The sequence below is a fragment of the Elephas maximus genome, chromosome 9, assembly GCF_024166365.1.
Source record: "Elephas maximus indicus isolate mEleMax1 chromosome 9, mEleMax1 primary haplotype, whole genome shotgun sequence".
NCBI lineage: Eukaryota > Metazoa > Chordata > Mammalia > Proboscidea > Elephantidae > Elephas > Elephas maximus.
In genome coordinates this window covers 112,140,171-112,154,300 of record NC_064827.1, presented here as the reverse complement: position 1 = coordinate 112,154,300, position 14,130 = coordinate 112,140,171, and the positions used below count along the sequence as shown (strand labels likewise).

General features: G+C 48.3%; 1 protein-coding gene across 2 annotated transcripts in view; it reads right to left on the bottom strand.

Moving 5' to 3' along the window:
- Positions 1 to 14,130, bottom strand: part of PHF2 (PHD finger protein 2) — an 87,358-nt gene that overhangs the window by 43,111 nt on the left and 30,117 nt on the right. The gene's annotated exons all lie outside the window — the stretch shown is intronic.

The following is a 14,130-nucleotide window of genomic DNA, read 5'->3' as shown; positions in this document are numbered from 1 at the left end:
TGGCTGGGGCCTGCTCAGCCTGGAAGGCGTGTGCTGGAGGCACAGACAGGAGGGCAGGGGCCAGGAAGGGCTGCCAGGAGCCCACACGGAGAAGATTTCCCAAGATCAGGATCGGGCAGGGAAGAGAGGGGCCCGGGAGTGCCCAGCAAAGCATGTGGGGAGCAGGTGTTGGGGCTCCAGGGCTACCACAGAAGAAGCAGTAGAGACAAGGCTGGACTGGTGCCAGGGGCTCTGGACATGCCGTCATGAGGACCGCCTCGGTGAGGGTCTTCACTACCCTTTCACCACACAAACTGGGGTGGAGAGGGGAGTGTACAGGAAGAAATCACAAAACCCAGAACTGAAAGAACCTTGGAGCCCACCCCATCTACACCTTCCTCTGCAGATTGGAAAGTGAGGCCCAGCGAGGGGATGGTGCCCAAGGCCTTAAAGCGAATGGGTGGAAGAGCTGGGTCTCCCAACTGCCACGTCTGATTTCCTCTGCCACCCCCAGCATGTTGTGCAGCCCCCTCCACACACCCCGACGGCTCCCAGCCATGTGCTCTGCTGAAGCCCCTCTCCCTTGCTCTGTGAGTGGGGAGGCCTGAGCACCTGCCAGCCCTGCAGGAGCAAAGCTCCATCTGGCTCATCTTCAGAAGTTCATGGCTGAGGCCCAAAGCCCCCCTGGGGACACACTCAGGACCCTGAGGACGCCAGGGTTCCCAGAGCCCTGTGCAAATTGCACAGACACTCGAGCACAGGACCAGAGCTCCCCTCACGCAGAAACTGGTTGCTCTCAGGCCCAGATCAATGCAAGAAATGACAGGGCAAGCCCTGAGGGACATGACACACAGCGCTAAAGAAACTTCTGTAGAACCAGCGCGGTCCATTGAAAGTATCATGGTCCAGCGTGGTGTGCTGACTCTTTGTTAAAAGTGAAAGAAGAATCGCTATCTATAACATATGAAAGGGCCTATACAAGAGGCAAGAATACAACTGATAAAGGGCAGAAACGGGAACAGAAAATGCAGTGAGCAAACTGGGAAATGTCTAGCCTCCTAATGAACACACAAATGCAGGCAAAATGACAATAAATATCAATGGGCATTTCCCAAGGGGCAGCCCCAGAATTCTGATGTTGGGGCGCCCAGGGCGGCAAGCTGTTGGAAGCTTCAGATGTGTAGCATACAGAGTGCTTTCACTCAGGGCACTAAAAAATCAACTTCTCCACAAACGCTTTTAGTCCATTTAGTGTAAGAGTTTCCTTCCTTTGTTTTATTTCTTATTTGGGGGCTCAAGGGAGCTGACATGGATTTCATACCAATTAAAAATTAGTAGGCTTCAAGACCTAGTTTTCAACAGTGGATTCATGGATATGACACCAAAGCACAAGCAACAGAAGACAAGATAGATAAATGGGGCCTCGTCAAAATTAAACACCTTTGTGCATCAAAGGACCTTATCAACAAAGTGAAAAGATGATCTACAGATTGGGAGAAAATATTTGGGAACCACGTATCTGATAATGTCTAAGGTCAAGAATATATAAAGAATTCCTACAACTCAGCAATAAAAAGACAGGCAATGCAATCAAAAAATGGGCAAAGGACTTGAACAGATATTTTTCACAAAAAGATACGAATGGCCAATAAGCACATGAAAAGATACTTGACATCATCAGTCATTAAAAAAAAAAAAAAACACAGCTACCACTAAGTCAATTCCAACTCATGGCAACCCCACGTGTTTCAGAGTAGAACTGACTCGTCAATGGTAGTGACCTTTCAGAAGGTGAGCCCCAGGCCTTCTTTCCAAGGTGCCTCTGTGTAGATTTGATCTGTCAACCTTTTGGTTAGTATCCAAGCGCTTAATCATTTGTGCCAAATAGGGACCACTGGTCATTATAACCCAAAACCAAACCCGTTGCCATCGAGTTGATTCCGACTCATAGCGACCCTATGGGACAGAGTAGAACTACCCTGTAGAGTTTCCAAGGAGTGCCTGGTGGATTTGAACTGCTGGCCTTTTGGTCAGCAGCCGTAGCACTTAACCACTATGCCAGCATGGTTTCCAAAACCAAACTCATTAGGGGTCAAGTCAACTCCGGCTCACAAAAAAAAAAAAAAATGCAAATCAAAACCACAATGAGACATCACTCCATGTGCACTGGGATAGTTATCACCAGGAAAACAGAAAATAACAAGTTACAGTGATGATGTGGAGAACTTGGAATCTTTATCCACTGCTGGTGGGACTGAAAAATGGTGCAGTCTCTATGGAAAACAGTTTGATGGTACCTCAGAAAGTTAAACACAGAATTACCCTATGACCCAGCAACTCCACTTCTAGGTATACACCCAAGAGACTTGAAAGCAGGGAATCCAACAGATACTCGTACACCAAGGTTCACATTATTCACAAGAGCCAAAAGGTAGACACAACCCAAGTGTCCATCAACAGACATATGGATAAACAAAAGGTGGCGTATGCATAGAACAGGATATTATCCATCTACAAAGAGAAAAGAAGTTCTGATACATGTTACAACATGGATGAACCTTGAAAACATTATGCTGGACAACCAAAGCTGCTCACTGCCACCATCACCTGGGAGGGCACTCCCCATGAGCTTTTTATTTTGAAAATTTAAAAACCTACACAAATGTTGAAAGACTAGTAAAATGACCACCTCTATTCATTTCATGCAGATTCTACAGTTGTTAATCTTTTGCCTTATTTGTTTTACCTCTCTCTCTGTTTTTCTGAAACGTGTAAATGAGTTACAGACATTGAGACCCTTCCCCTAACACAGCAGCCTGCATCTCCTGAGAACAAGGGCATTCTCCATTGTAACCACAATACCAACACCCAACAGCATGGGCACTCATGAAATGTATTCTCCAACGAGTATACAAATACACATATTCAGGTGTCCCTGGTTGTCCCAATGATGGCGTCTACAGCTGTTTTCATATTTGATCCAGGATCGCACGCAGCTCAGTGGCCAGGTCTCTGGCTCCTCTGTCTCTCGTGCACTGGCATGGAGGCTCCAGCGGGGGACTTGTACTGGGCCAATGCCAGTCTGTCCGGGCTCCCTCAGTCAGATTCAGGTGCTGTTGAATGTCTTCCTGTGTGTATATATCAAGGGTAATGCATGTCCTCCCATGCGTCTGTCCACCTGTCAGGTGGCACAGGTGTTGGAGCCCTTGGTCGGCTGTGCTGACTCTGGTCTCTGGGGTAAGATATGCCCACCAGAGCACTCTGCCACTGGGTACTAAGAAGTGACTCCAAAAGGGGTCACTGCTCCCGTTGTCCCTGACCCACAGCCTTGCATCCGGGGACTGTCCTGCCACGATCAGTTCGAACATTAGGTTTCTCACTTCACAATACATTCTGGCAATCACTCCAGATCAGTCCCTAGAGACTTCTGGAAAGGCCTTGGAAATGATGATTTCACCTTGCCGCCAGACTTCCTGTCTCTGAACCTTCAGGGCTCCACCTGTGTCTGAAGACAAGCCACGTTAGGGACATGCCATAGCAGGGCACCTTTCAGGTAAAGCAGGAACTATAGGTAAGTGCCTGCTGAAGCCCCGGGGAGTCAGGAGGAGCTGAAAGCCCCCCTCACTCTCCCCAGGGTTTCCATACCAAGCAGGGGCTGTAACTTCAACTAGGGGATGACAGAATCCGTTCTAGAAAACCGGCGTAAATGTGTGGCAAAAGCCCCCAACTTGCGTTCCTGTCGACATGCTCTGCACCTGACCACAGGGTCCGCCCTTAGGGTGCTGACTCCGACACACTTACTCAGGAATTCACTTCTAATCGCATGTCTGGAATATATTTGCCTGAAGTAGTCTTAAAGGAAACCGCGACACAACGAGCAGGAAATCACTAGACAGTGGGGGGGCATCACTTATCTTTTACAAGACTCATGTTCATCAGCTCAAAAACCAAGTGCTCTGACCAGCACATCCCCAAAGTCCCCGGCAGCCCTAAAACTCTATGGCCAGGGCACCTACAGGTCCTAGCACCAGCCACTCCCCCAGCCGTTGCCATTCCAGGGCAGGGAAAGCCCTTGATTCCCTGCCACCACCGCTGGCCCACATGACGACCTCGATGAAGACATGACGTGGGCGAAGGGGAGCCAAGCAGAAACGGAAGGGCGAGACCCGGTGACCACTGGGCCCCGTGTCTGAAGCTTCTCATGTGGACTTGGTTGGGATAATACATTTCCAAAGATTATCTTGTTAAAATCTTACTTCTAAGAACAACAGCACTCCTGCTGTTGTGCAGGGGGGTAAGCAGGGTGCAGGCTGTCGCCCTCCTTAGGGGAAGCTCCACTTCCCCGCGGCTTGTGGTGGGCTCACCACAGCCTACCTCGTGAACACAAAATTCAAAATGATTCAGAATAATGGAATAGTTGTACCATGAATCCAAAAAGCATCAATACCAAAATAAACTACTTCTTTCAGACGAGTCGCATACGCCTGAGGGAAACCTCACTCTCTTCCTGAGTGTACACTAAGAGCATATTAAACAATAAGGCTTTTTTTTGTAGGGGGGAAAAAAAGGTCTGTTTGACAAGTAATTTAAACCATGAGTTTAAGTAAACTGTTTACAGAAAAGGATATGCAAATGACCCTTAAACATACAAAAAGAGGTTCAACACCACTTATGACGAGAGAAATGTAAAGTAAACCTGCAGTAAGACTGCCCACCTATCAGACTGGCGAGGGCCAGAGTGTGAAGAGCATTAGTGTTGGAGACGCTGCGCACAAACCAGCTTCCTCATACAGTCCTGGTGGAGACATACATGGGTACAACCCTTTGGGTGGCAGCTACTGATATTTAAATGCACACACCTTTGTGTAGTGTCCTCTTCTGAGCCCTGCTGACAGGGATATTAGCACATGTGTGCACAGGGTGCTGAATGCAGCAGCAAAGTGTCCACCACAGGAGGAAGACATGGCAGTCTGCTCCTGTAAAGATTACAGCCTTGGAAACCCTATGGGGCAGTTCTACCCAGTCCTATAGGGTTGCCACGAGTTGGAATTGACTCAGCGGCAACGGATTTGGGTTTTTGGTAAGTGTCCATCAGCAGGAGACTAGTGAAGTACTTTGGAGTGCCAAGAAGTACTATTGTCCACAAAAGACCACAGGTGGCAGAACAGTGTAGGGTGTACACCCACAACTATGTTCCTATGTGATCAGACAGCTCTCGAAGGACACATAGGACCCTGCTCCCAGTGGCCACCTCTGAAAAGGACTGGTGACTGTGGGCCAGTGGGAGGGGAATAGATTTGTAGTGGAGTCAAAGGTTTGGCTGTTGAATTTTTTCCTACGTGTACACATTGCTAAGGTCCCTGGGTAGCACAAATAGTTCGAACTCAACTGCTAACCTAAAGGTTTGTGGCTCAAACCCACCCAGCAGTACCGTGGAAGAAAGGCCTTGCAATCTTCTTCCATTAAGATTAGAGCCAAGAAAACCTTATGGAGCATGACTGCTCATGACACCCATGCAGTGAATAACATGACACATGATTACTGAGCATTGCACTAAGCATGCAGGTCTCAACGGTGCAGGAAAGGTCAGCCTTGGCACCCAGACGACTCATCTTCTGAAACTACCTAAGGAGACTTCGAGCCTAAACTACAAGGACCCCAAAGTCACCCAAAGACTCATCACCTCTCCACACCACATGGGATCTGAAGGGTCTTCCAGGATCTTACAAAATAGTATAGACAGCCTATGCACAGGCATCACCAACATGCAGCCTGCAGGGCAGGGTGTGGGCAGAGTAAGAAACCAGAGGTGTGGCCCCCCTGCCCAGCAATCATGCGCTCACTCTTGGCAGGGTGGAGGTGGGCCAGGGCTGTGAGAGACAGGACAAGGGGGCAGCAACTGGGCCAGAACAGCACCCGAGGAACACACTTTATGAGGTGTGCACTTGTTATTGTCAGATCTTCGGGACTTTCAAGAAAAGCTGGGAATGCACATTTTATGTGAAATCTGCTGATTTCTATATATTGCAACTAATTGCAAACTGTATTTAAAAACCCTATGTGAACCAACACACTGGGTCCAACAAACAGGCCCAAGAGCCTGATGGGGCTGGCCAGCAGGCAGTGTATACCTCTGTGCCCCAAGTCACCTGGCCTGCATGCCCACTGCCCTGGAGGTGCCCTCCCCAGAGGAGGCAGCCCCCACCAGCCACTTGAGCCCCTCCACATTACAGCCCATGGGGGCTGAGCTCCTCCTCTTGAGTCCTTCAGCATTCCTGTATGACCTGATTGTGGAGGTAATGTCTGGAGAAGCAGCCCCTCCCACCTCCCCTCTGGCCTTCCCATGGGCCTGGGGTCTGGACATCCTGACAGAAAGGCACTTAGCACTTGGGGACCACACCAGTCCTAGAAGACTCCAGAGCCTCTGCAAGAGGGTCCAGGTCCAGTCCAGGCCCACAGCATCCAAACGGCAAGGAAGGAGGAGGCCAGCCTGCTGCTGCCCCCTGTGCCTCCCTCTGCCTCCTAGTGTTCAAACTACAACAGGAAAACCTGCACGGTCGCCTCTCAGGGCCAGAAGAGACTGCAAACACTAAGAAACCCAAACCAAAGTACCCCAAAAACATGGAGTTGTTCAGTAAAGTAGCCACCTGAAATGGACCAAATTGTGTACCCTCAAAATATGTATTGAAATCTTGGCTATATGCTGTTTTATTATTTAATCACGAGATTAAATCAATTGGCCTTGGGCACAGCAGCTTAACTTACATAATATAATGTAAAATCAGTAAGTTGAGGTCATACCAATGTGGGATGGGTCCTAAACCTAATCACTTCTGAATTATTAAAAGACCAGAATAGACCCCAAAATACACACACACACACACACACACACACACACGGGGCAGATGGATACACGTGAAGATCTCCAAGGAACTAAGGAATGCCCAGGAGCAGAAGAAACACAACCAGAACGCTCCTTAGAAGCCAGCATGGCAGGACTTCCGCTCACTTACTTCAGAGAAGTCATTAGGAAAGACCAATCTCTAGGAAAGGACTCATGCTCGGTAAAGGGTCAGCAAAAACAAGGGAAACCTTCAATGACATGAATGGACACAAAAGTCACAACAATGGACTCAAACACAGCAACAATCATGAAGATGGCACAGGAACCGGCAACATTTCATTCCGACTCAATGGCACCAAACGACAACCAACAAAGAAGGAATATATGTGGCTGAGACCCTGATTTGGACTTTTCGCCTCTAGAAACCTGAAAAAATTAATTTCTGTTCTTTGAAGCCATCCAAGGAGCCCTGGTGCCCTGGTGGTGTAGTGGTTAAAGCATTCAGCAGTGCGAACCCACCAGCTGCTCCGGGGAGAAAGACGTGGCAGTTTGCTTGCGTAAAGATTTACTGCTTTGGAAACCCTATGGGGCAGTTCTACTCTGTCCTACAGGGTCGCTATGAGCCGGAACCTGCTCCATGGCAGCGGGTTTAACGCCATGCTGTCGAGGTCTATGTGTTGCAGCAGCGCTAGGGAACTAGACGCCGCCCAGTGGAGTGTTTCACACCCAAGCACACGCTGACACAGGATGTGTTCATGTTACGGTGCGGAAAACAGCACCCACAGCACATGTCAGCATCCACAGGGAAAGGACTGGCAGGAAGAATGCCAACACACTCCAACGTCGTGTCACCTCTGGATGGTGCACAAGGGGATAGTTTTATTGTTCTTAAAATTATTTTCTGCACTTCCCAAATGTCTAAAATGTGTATGAACTACTTTTACAATCAGGGAAAAAAGTAACAAACATCGTAGCTGGTTCATGGGAATGTATAAGCCTGGAAATATCATTAAAATTTAAAATACATATTTATCTTTGAGCCCAGAAATCCATTCCAGGAATCTAATAGGAAGAAAAGCTGCAGCATGTAGAGTCATGTACCCGGATGCTGAATTGAGCTTTCTTTGTAGCAGCAAAACCGGAAACAGTCTAAATACTATCAGTAGTAGGTGACTGAATAAATTGTTCAACATCGTAGTATGAGATATAAGAATGCATTCCATTAAATGATTTAGGGAGAAACAGACTGAAGTCTGCAACTTACTTTGAAATGTATCAAAAATGAGGCAAGCGGAGTGAAACGTGTGTGGCAGAACCTAGGTGGTGGCACAGGCGTTGGCTGCAGAATTCTTTCAGGTTTGCTGTGTGTGTCACCATTTTCACAACAAAATGTTGTGGGGCACAGGTACCAGAGCTGTACCCACACGCCTAGAGGGATGATCACGACACAGTCGTAAACAGGAAAAGCAAACAACAGAGAGATGTTTTCGACCCCAAATTTTGAAAACAACAAATCACAAAGAAAAAGCCCTGTGCAGTGTCCGTGTGCTTCCTCATGGAAAGATCCTGGAGAAGCGTGTGGCGCTGGCACTGGCCACCTGGAGGAAACGCTGGGACGCAAGGGAACAAACCCACCAAAGTGGGAAAGTCCCAGCACAGGAGCGCTAACTGAAAACTTAGCACACATGATTCCATCTCGGGTGCTACTTAAAACAAGTGAACAGCGAGCAGGCAAATGGGCAAGGACTAGAATCAGGAACAAACTGGGCCATGGGACTATGAAGCACACTCTTTAATTTTAAAATCCTATAAAAATATAAGGAATTGCTATCTCTCCAAATGTAAAAGGAAGGCCTCTTTCCCTCTCCAGCACCGTGGGCCCAGGTATGAAGCACCAGCCTCATATGCGGTCCTGGGGGTCCAGGCCCCCTGTCCTCACTACCACTAACTGGTGCACCCCCCACACCATCTGTGTACCTGACCTTAGCGAGACCTTCTGAACTTTAAGGTCCCTCCCCACCATGCCTCCCTGGGCTCCAGCATCTGCTTCCTTGGGCCAGAACCCCCCCAGAGGAGGGGCTGCCCAATGAGGGTCTCCTGGCCCCCAGCTGTGTGGGCAGTGAGGGTCCAGCACAAGAAGTACTTCTAGGGGGCCCACGGCATGACTATGTCTGCTGTTAGAAATGCCAGCTCTTCTTAGGGCCAACCATGTCTTCCCTCCATGGACACTCACTGGCCAGGGCCCTCGGGGTCGGGGTGGGGGGTTTCCTGGACCAGGAGCACTGAGAGGAGGCAGCTAGGGCTGGGTCTTGCCCCTCCTGTCCTATGTGGCACACTGACACAGAATCTCAGGGACACAAGGCCCCTGCGTGGTTATCCACCAGGCCTGGGTGTCCATTCCCTTCTCTGCTGCCCGCAATTGCACCCTCGCCAGCCCAGGGAATTCTGTTGGCCCTCGGCACCCAACAGCAGGCATTCACCCCCTCATCACTCCCCCGCCCCCGCCCCACGACCCCGACAGGGTCCTGAGGCTCTCGCAGGGCTCCAGCCTTAGGCACTAGGTGAACTAGAAAGTTCCTATCCCTCACCAGCCCCACCAGCCTGTGACAGTGCCAGAGCCATGCCTCAGGGGGCCTTTGGGGGTAATATCACAACAAATGAGCCATACACCTATACTTTTTATCTTTTGACCAAAGAATCTCACACCTGGGAGTCGGTCCCAAAGACGAGATTCAAAAGAAGATAAAAAGAAGTTTTTTTCTGCGCAGCCATGTTTCAGGAAATGTTATTCCCAATGCTCTTGGTGCCCCACAGCAAGGAGGGCCATGACCCCGAGAAATCTGAGGCAGGTGAAATTATGAGGACACGCGTACAGCACGTTACGTATAGCTTCATGTAAAAATCGCACATCCTCTCCGTTCAGGCCGAAAGGGGCTGGAGGAGCTAAAAGGAGCGGGGTTAGGATGGTAGGATGTGGGTGGAGATGCTGCTGAGGATTAACTTACTAGGACAATGCTGCAAAGCTGGTTTAGTCATCAGTGCCTGTCTTAGGCTGGCTTCTCTAGAGAAACAAATCCAGTGAAGCGTGTGTGTGTATACATATAGAAAGAGAGATTTATCTCAAGGATTTGGCTCATGCAGTTGTAGAGGCTGGCAAATTCCAAGTCTGCTGGTCAGGCATCTGGCTAGAGACTTCTCCTGACTCATGTAGCTGCAGGAGCGGATGAACAACCCAAGATCAGCAGATAAATGGCAGACTACTGGCTCACGGGCTGCGGAGGCTGACGAATCCCAAGACCAGCAGACAAAATGGCAGGCCTGCTGGCTCAAGCCTCAAGAACCAGAGGTCAGATGATGATGAGGTGGATGCAGGATCCACAGCAAGCAAGCCAGCGAGCTTTGCCAGAGCATCCATATATACACATTAGATGCAGGCCACACTCCTGAGGAACCTCCCCCTAAAACTGATTGGCTGATCACATCAGATTACATCATGGCAGATGACTATATCATCACATAACTGCTAAATTACACCATTACATAACTGCCAAACTACATTATTACATAAATGTCAAACCACTGAGAATCATAGCCCAGCCAAGTCGACACACAACCTTAACCAAACTTTTTAAAATCCTGCCATTGCTTGGTCCTCAGTGTTAAATACCTAAAAGACCTTGTCAAGGAACAAATGAACTAAGGGATGAGCCCTGGCTGAAGGGCTAGGTGGCTCACTAGAAGCCTGGCCCCTCAGCTGGCATGGGGAGGGCTCCTGGGGTCTGCAGAGCAGGGAGAGGGCCCATCCCAGGCAGGCTTCTCAGGCACCAAGGCCTCGTGACAGTGCTAGAGCAGGTGGAGCTGTGCTCAGACAGCTCTGGGTTGGACTCTGCCGCACAAAGGCTGTGTGGGCCTGATCAAGCCCAGTCGAGGAGGGCGGGCTACAACACAAAGCTTGGAGCACGGAGGGAGGAGGCAACCCACTACCCAGGTCTAACCAGGGCCTGCTCCCTCCAGCCGGGCACACACACCCACTACAGAGACTCAAGACATTCAGTTACATATACAGCTGAGAGCTCAGAAGGAAAGGGGAGCCCCTGAGATAGAAAACAAAGATGGTGCTGAAAACAGGAGCAACAGGCAGGGCAGATGAGGCTGTGGCTAGCCTCAGAGCCCTAGGGTCAGAAAAAGAGAGAGTGATAACGTGCACCCCCAACCCACATACACATGAAGCCAGGCCTTCAAAGGACTATGCACTCAGTGAAATTCCAACCAGGAGATGACGGAGAAGCTCACCTGCCAAGCCTGGGCTCTGAGTAAGGAAACAGGAGTCTCCCTCACCAATCCATAACCCCACCCTCCCTTCAAGGGCGAAGGTGACAAATTAGCATTCACTAGGCCCCGAACCAAAAACCCACTGCCATCGAGTCGATTCCGACTCATAGCAACCCCGTAGGGCAGAGTAGAACAGCCCAGATAGTTTCCAAGGAACAACTGGCAGATTTGAACTGCTGACCTTTTGGTTAGCAGCCGTAGCACTTAACCACTATGCCACCAGGGTTTCCATCACTAGGCCCAGGAACCCATAAATTAAGGAGTCCCCAGCTGGCAAGAGCCTTGCCAGACACACACACTCCGTCCCTGGAGAGTCCTGTTCTCCATAGAAGCAGCTCCCAGTTCCCACAGATGAAGCCTCCCACAAAATGAGCTGACAGCCCCAAATATCCAAACACAAGGACATGATCTACCATAAGTAAAAGTCAGCAGACACTACAACTAGTAGGTTTAAACTGCCAAGAACATAATGTAGAAGAATCATCCAGTTTTTGTCACTGGGTACCATGGGGACAATTCCAACTCATCGGGACAGAGTAGAACTGCCCCATAGGGTTTTCTAGTCTGTAATCTTTATGGAAGCAGATTGCCAGGTCTTTCTCCCATGGAGCCAGCGAGTGGGTTTGAATCACCAACCTTTCTGTTAGCACCCATTGCACCGCCAGGCTCCTTAATCATCTAATTGTTGTTGTTGCTGTTGTTAGGTGCCATCCAGTCAGTTCTGACTCATAGCTACCCCACACACAACAGAGCAAAACACTGCCCGGTCCTGTGCCGTCCTCACCATCATTGTTATACTTGAGCCCATTGTTTCGGCCACCATGTCAATCCATCTCTTCTTCCCCTTTTTTGCTGACCCTCTACTAAGCGTGATGTCTGTCTCCAGGGACTGATCCATACTGATAACCCGTCCAAAGTACATGAGACGAAGTCTCACCATCCTTGCTTCTATGGAGCTTTCTGGTTTTACTTCTGCCAAGGCAGATTTGTTCGTTCTTTGGCAGTCCATAGTATATTCAATATCCTCCCCCCTCCCAGCGTAATTCAAAGGTGTCAATTCTTCAGTCTTCCTTATTCATTGTCCAGCTTTCACTTGCATATGAGGCAAATGACAACACCATGGTTTAGGTCTGGTGCACCTTAGTCTTCAAGGTGACATCTTTGCTTTTCAACACTTTAAAATAAAGAGGTCTTTTCCAGCAGATTTGCTCAATGAAATGCATCCTTTGATTTCTTGACTGCTGCTTCCACTGGCGTTGACTATGGATCAAAGTAAAATGAAGTCCTTGACAACTTCAATATTTTCTCCATTTATCATGATGTTACTTATTGGTCCATTTGTGAGGATTTTTGTTTCCTTTATTGTTGAGTTACTGAAAGCTGTGGTCTTTGATCATTATCAGTCTAAGTGCTTCAAGTCCTCTTCACTTTCAGCAAGCAAGTCTATGTCATCTACACATCGGCGGTTGTTAATGAGTCTTTCTCTAATCCTGATGCCACGTTCTTCACATAGTCCAGCTTCTTGGATTATATGCTCAACATACAGATTGAGTAAGTATGGTGAAAGGATACAATTCTGATGCACACCTTTCCTGTCTTTAAACCACACAGTATCCCCTTGTTTGGTTCGAACTGCCTCTTCATCTGTGTACAGGTTCCTTAAGAGTACCATTAAGTGTTCTGGAATTCCCATTCTTCACAGTGTTATCCGTAATTTTTTATAATCCACACAGCCGAATGCCTTTGCATAGTCAATAAAACACAGGTGAACATCTATCTGGTATTCTCTGCTTTCAGCCAGAATCCATCTGACATCAGCAATGATATCCCTGGTTCCACATCCTCTTCTGAATCCATCTTGAATTTCCAGCAGTTCTCTATCAATGTACTGCTGCAACAGTTTTTGAATGATCTTTAGCAAAATTTTACTTGTGTGTGATATTAATGATGTTGTTGTTGTTGTTGTTCTTGTTGTTAGGTGCCACTGAGTCTGTTCTGACTCATAGTGGCCCTATGTACAACAGAATGAAACACTGCCAAGTCCTGCGTCATCGTCACGATCATTGTTATCCTTGAGCCCACTGTTGCAGCCACTGTGTCAATCCATCTTGTTGAGAGTCTTCTTTTTCGCTGACACTCTACTAAGCATGATATCCTCTCCAGGGACTGATCCTTCCGGACAACATGTTCAAGGTATGTGAGAAAAAGTCTCACCATCCTTGCTTCTAAAGATCATTCTGGCTGTACTTCTTTCAAGACAGATTTATTCATTCTTTTGGTGGTCCATGGTATATTCAATATTAATGATATTGTTTGATCATTTCCGCATTCGGCTGGATCATCTTTCTTTGAAAAGGCATAAATATGGATCTCTTCCAGGCAGTTGGCCAGGTAGCTGTCTCCCAAATTTCCTGGCATAGACCAGTGGTCACTTCCACTGCTGCATCGTTTGTTGAGGCATCTCAATTAGTATTCCATCAATTCCTGAAGCCTTGTTTTCTACCAGTGTCTGCAGTGCAGCTTGGACTTCTTTCTTCAGGATCATTGGTTCTTGATCATATGCTACCTCCTGAAATAGCTGAACATTTGCCAATTCTTTTTGGTACAGCGACTCTTTGTATTCCTTCCATCTTCTTTTGATGCTTCCTTCTTTGTTCAGTATTTTGCCCATAAAAACCCAGTGCCGTCGAGTCGATTCCAACTCATAGTGACCCTACAGGGCAGAGTAGAACTGCCCCATAGAGTTTCCAAGAAGTGCCTGGCAGATTCGAACTGCTGACCCTTTGGTCAGCAGCCGTAGCACTTAACCACTGCGCCACCAGGGTTTCCATTTTGCCCAAAGGATTGATGGATTTTGCCCATAGAATCCTTCAACTCGAGGCTTGAATTTTTTCTTCAGTTCTTTCACCTTCAGAAACGCTAAGCATGCTCTTCCCTTTTGGTTTTCTAACTCCAGGTCTTGGCACATTTCACTA